We start from the raw sequence: 6,358 nt of genomic DNA, 5'->3' as shown, positions 1-6,358 counted from the left end.
GTACAGAAAACTAAGAATATTTAAAGATATGTATGTTTGCAAAACAGCACTTCATCAGGGAACGCACTGTCTGCCAACATAATACAGAAGCCTTTCTGTTGTCAGTGGTAAGCCTTTATGGTATTACCACTGAGGACAGAAAGGCTCCTCTATGTTGGCAGAGTGTGTCCCCTGATGAAGTGTTTTGCTAACATACATATCTTTAAATATTCTTTGTTTTCTGCTTGATTTGTGTTTCTAACTTACTAAATTATTAACTGTAATAGTATTAAATTTTTTTTAAAGCCATAAAATCGACTTCATTTTTCAAAAACAGTGATGAAAAAGAAAGTTAGAAATGAAATTTATTTTAATGTCTGCAAATTATTTCCTATCTGATATTTTTTATTCTTTATTTTCTTCTGAGGAGAGTATTAGTTGAAAAAAATCTTCCTCATCATATATAATCATATCATTGGGTATGATAAATATACCAAATGATGAGTAAGATACCCAATACACCACAATATATTTTTTTTAGATGGATATACAATTTAATATTTATTAAAAATGTTCATTAATTTTAAACCTTACCTAAAATTTTATTCTGTAATAACTATTTCAATTTGAAACTAGATCGCTTTGGAGCAGCATTACATGCCTAGTTTTCATATGTTAATTTGTCAAATTAAACAATCAAGTTAATTTGACATGAAATGTGGAAGGATAATTTTGTTCAACACAGAATGTAAGTTATGCATTCTAAGTTTCAAAATGTTAGAAACTGCTATTTAAAATTTCTAGAAATTATTATGCAGTTAACTCATGTGTTTATAACATGTTTTTTCAAGAAGAGAGAGATTTTCTGTTCACTTTTTTAAAGGTAGGTTTCATAGGTATTGAAGGGAGAAATGAAAAATTAAAAAGCATGGTTTCTTAGTTTATTAAAAAGTATAATAAAGAAAATATCTAAAGCATTCAGGGTGTGTAATGACCATATTTGAAATATATTTTTAGAATCTTTTAAAAGATAAAGACGAAAAAGAATACACTTGAGAGTTTGTTAATTATAATTTAAGCGAGGAAGAAATAAAAAACGCCAAAGAAATATATCAAATCACTAGTAAAAAAGACAAAAGGATAACACCAAAACCAGTTTGATTGTCTGATCAAAATTGGAGGCGTTTGTAATAGCCGATCAAATGATCTCAGTTTCCTATGGATAATCACCTTCAGTCCAACCTTCCTTACTCGTGATTTGTTAAGAATTTGATAGCTTTTTTTTACCTCTTAAATATTATTTTGTGACATGACTAACATTTTGTGACTCATAACGTGTATACCTTTTTAAATTAATTTTTGCCAAGATTTCTAAAAATACACTTTAAGGGTTCGTTAATTATGTATTCGTTGTAAGTGAGGAAGAAACAAAAACGTAGTGGAAATCTATGATATCGAATCTATTGCGAAACACCCTGACAAACTATAAGTGGGCAAAATGCGTCTTGCTCGCAATCTTGGAAAACAAACAATCGACAAAAATCTAGTTTGATGGTAGCAAAATGCTCATTTGAAGAAAATAAAAATGGGGGGGGGGGGATTAAGAGGAAGATTTAAGTTTCACGCTGAAAAATGAAATATTGGTATTTTACAATGTTAAGTTACGGCAAGATTTTTACATACTAAAAAGTGTGTATGTATTAAACGTATTTGTTTGGCTGCGAGCTGAAAAATAAACTTCGTAACTTTTAAAAAAAGAAAATCCTGTAGAGTATTATTTCCGAAGTTTTATCAAAGAAGTACTATTTCCGTTAAATTCTGGAGTATGAGCATGATAGGCATTTAATCCCCCTCAATAATTATAAATTTAAAAAAATATTCTGACCAATTAAAAAAGAAATTCATGTAAGAAAATACAAAAGCTCAAATTTAGCTAAATTAAAACAAAGCTAAAAATCATTTTGTTGATACAAATAGAACTTCTTTCAGTTTTTTTTCTTTGATGATGGAACTTTTCAGAACTTATCTTACTGCACATTTTACTTTCATCCCCCCCCCCCCAAAAAAAATTTTAGATGCCCGTAATCTAGAACATATATAATGCGCAAAAAGAAAAATCCTCCGTAATATTTTTTGTTCTAATGATCCGATTTTCACAACATAAGTGTCAGTCTTAATGGTTCCTGGGGGTGATCTCAAGTATGCTAATTAATTATACTAACTATTAATTAAGTTACGAAATAGGACAAAAAATATACTTTCTCTTAATGAAGACATATTTTTTTTAAAAATATATTTGGATTTCTGATCCTTAAAATAAAGGGGGGGGGGGAGGATGACTCAATCTGAAAATTGTGGTCATAATAGTTTAGCCGGGAAAGCATGTGAAAATTTGGTCCCCTTACTGGTAACTACACTTTTTGCGTTTTTAGCCATATCTTTAAAACTAATTGCGCAATTTAAAAAAAAAATTGCAGCCATTCAAGAAACTCGTTTACCCCAAGATAATAAATGCAAAAAATAATTTTTAATGTTAATTTATTATTTTAATACTGGGCGAAAAATTTTTAAATTTTGAGCAATAAATTTTATAATCTACACATTATCTACTATTAGAAGTTGAGATGAATTAAAATTAATTTGGCGACAATGAAAAAAAAATATTTAATTGGTGCGAATAATGCCGAAATGTGATAAATTTACAAGGAACTTGACTTTATTAAAGATTTTTCATTGTTTTGATTCGATATCGTTTTTTTTTTTTTCATCTTAATTATGAAATAAGATGTTTCTTTTTAAATAGTCTGCTAATTTATACTTAATTTAGTTAAGAGATTTGAATAAAATATTTAACGTATGTCAAGTTTTATAAAACATATTTCTGCTTAAATGTGGTCAGGCATTATTATTATTATTTTTTTTTTTTAAATATCAGTTTTCAGTTGGATTCAATTTCAGTAAAGTGCACTGGTATGCATAAATTAGAAATAATATATTTATAAATTATTCAATATATATTTTAATATATAATTAATACTAATTTAGTAAGGAGATTTGAATAAAATATATTTAACGAATGTTAAGTCTTATAAAACATGTTTTTGATTAAATGTGATTATGCATCTGCTTTTTTTTTTAAAATTCTAGTTTTTAATGATTTATTTCACAGTTGATTCAATTTTAGTAAGGTGCATAAGAATGCATTTATTTTAAATAATATATTTTATCAATTATTCAATATATATTTTAATAATTAAACAATAAAAATTTAAACGTGGATGCTAGCATTGTAAATTGTATCTTTATATTGTCTTGAACCAAACTCTCGTAACATCAACAATGTTCATGTTTTAAAAATCACTTCTAAGAGTATAATGATGCCGAAAGTAATGAACAGTCGAATACGTAGCCTAACTTTTAAAGCGTCTTTAAAATATCTCAGTATCTTAATTATCATATCCTAACATCTCAATTTTAAAATTAAATTTTTAATTACCTTGCCCAGTGTGATTCACAGAGTTATTCAACCATTTATTTCATTACTTTATTTGAATGAACATTTTTTTCCCCTACGGATTTGGATTTCTGACTCTTAAAATACGAAGGGTAGCCGTAATCTAGGAAATTCGATTCCAATAATTAGGTCAGAAGAGAGGTCCAAAGTATGAACATCTTAATCTTCATTTTACTCTCTGCGTATTTAGTTCAAAAACATTTTAAGGAATTGAAAATTTTTTATACACAACTATAAAATTCGTTTATTCAAAAGTAATTCCAAGCAAAAAAAACTTTTAGTAAATAATTAAAAAAAAATATTTTATTTAGTAATAGTAGAAAAAATTTTGAATTGTAAGGTATAAATTTTTTTACACCACTTTAAAAAATATAATTTTTTAAAAAAATAGTGAAATCGGTCAAATAGTGCCTGAGAGAACACATTTCGAAAAAGTCATTTTCAAAAGAAAAAAAAAATGTATTTTTCAGGAACCATTTGACCGATATCGTTCAAGTTTTGTGTTTTTCCTTATAAAATTACTCACTTTAAAATGGTCTAAACCTAACATTTCAATCTTTTTATGTAGTAATAAAAAATAATAGATATTTGTAAAAGTAAAATTTCTATTGTTGATAAACGAACTTTTTAATTGTGCGCAAAAATTTTTTAATTTCGCTTTTAAAGTTTTTGAGATATGGCGAAATACGCAAAAAGTAAAATTAACTTTAAAGAGCTGAAACTTTGAACCTCTGTCAGGGCCGAAAATTCGAATTCGTCGGGAAAAAAAAGTTTATTCAGAGAAAGTGCGTTCTTAAGTCTGATTTCATGAGTTAAAGTATCGTCTAACGTCTAATTAATTAGCATATTTGGTCTTCACCCGTCCAATTAAGATTGAGTCCTAGAGCGTAGAGATCCGATAATTAAACCAAAATTTATTTAGGATGCTCCTTTATTATTATTTATTTATTTATTATTAATATTTTTTTGCGCACTCTTCAATTGTATTTTAAGGAATGAAAATATAAAAGTTCGATTTTCTTTAGTTTCTAAGTGTATTTCTAAACAATTAATTACATTCTTTTTTGTATTGATTTTTTTTGACTTTTCATTCCTATATCTTTCTAATAAATACTAACATTTACTTAAGTAAATATGTTAGGGAATTCTTTTTATGGAAATTATGTTTCATTTTAATTTTTAAACACGAAGTTTAAAAAAGAATCTGATGTAACTCTAACTGTCACAAAATATATTTTTAATAAAAGAGTAGCATGAATAAAATTAGTCTAGGCTTGTTATTAGTGCCCGAAGCACTCCAGTGCCACAAAGCGCGAAACTACAGTGCCCAAAACGCGAATAAGTTTTTTACAGATTTAATTCGTTTTTAACTATTACCTTGAAAATTATGAGAAAATCAGATCCATCATAATGTACTTTATTTATTATTTTACAGTATAATTCCTTGATGTGAAATTCCCTTGCAATCTAAGAAAATAACATTTTTACTATTTGCAATAATGAGCCACTTTTTAATATTTTTATGCAATTAGTGCAATTCGGTAATTGAAGTCCGGTGGTAGGTTTTTAAAAGTTATGTGATAATTAAATAAAACAGTTTAGCACACATTCTATTGAAACATGCCGAAAATTGGCACATTACATTCAAAATTAATCAGTAATGTAAAAGGGATATTTCGTATGATATGGAACTTTTTTTACTAAAAATTATAAGAACAATAAAAAAGTATTTTATCACTTTTACTCAAAAATTTATACTTAAAACAAATCCGAATAAAAATTTAAAGTTCCAAATAAACTGAAAATTGTTTAATGATATAATATAAAATAACTTGAAACAGTACTAAAATATATCGATAGTTACAAAAAATAACCAGGTTTCTAAAAATTATTACAAAATTATTAAATAGAAAACAATTGAAATTAAAAAAAGTTATATTTTTCTTAAATTAAGCGAAATAACTAATAATCACTTTTATGAATTAAATTAATACTTTTCAAATTTCCACATAAAAAACGTTCAATAATGATCGAAATAATTTTTAAAAAGATGCATTAAATGGTTTTTAAGATAACACTTATGCCAAAAAAATGATAAATATAGAATTATTTCGTTAAATTATCAATTCACTTTCTAAAGTTATTAATTTTTTATTAAAATAAAAATAGTTTTTTTGGTGTTTTCTTTTAAAGTAATAACTTTTTTAAAAATATTGAAAAAGAAGTCTACGTTTTTTGACCAATCTAAATCTATTTTTGCATGCAAGCTAAGTATTATCAATATTAATTTTATCATATGTATGATTGGTACAATTATTATTACCCAGTATTTTTTATACACAACTTATAATGTTGTCAGGCAGATACATTACTATGTTCGATCGATATTAAGATACTGTTCAGATGTTTTTTGAATACAAATTAAAGTGAATAATTTAAAATTAAGTCACTTAAAATGGTTTATTACAAATGTTTCGCTGCCCAGCAATTTTTTTTTTTTTTTAATTTTTTCGTTTGATAAGGCTTTAAAGTAACGACGAGAATTATATTTTCATTTATTCAATTGTATGGTCCTAAATTAAGAAAAGTTTAAAATCCCAGCCTGTGAAGAAAGAGAGAAATTAAATCGATGCAGAGCATGTTTAGAATTAGTTACAATTAAATCAGAATATCGTTAAGCAATTGTCGTGTCGTCATAATTGTATTCCACTAAAATAACAATTACGTTATCATTTTAAAAAACGAACAAAGTATAGAATTCAGTACATTATATTTCAGAGAGGAGAACTTCCTAATTACCTTCGTGATAAATTAATGATTTTTTAAACTTACTAGACCGGAAACGTTCTATCATTGCTCTTATCT

This window comes from Parasteatoda tepidariorum, chromosome 5 (genome assembly GCF_982258835.1).
Source record: "Parasteatoda tepidariorum strain Cologne lab strain chromosome 5, Ptep-v5.0, whole genome shotgun sequence".
Lineage (NCBI taxonomy): Eukaryota > Metazoa > Arthropoda > Arachnida > Araneae > Theridiidae > Parasteatoda > Parasteatoda tepidariorum.
The sequence above is the reverse complement of the archived record's forward strand: the minus strand, read 5'-3'. Positions refer to the sequence as shown.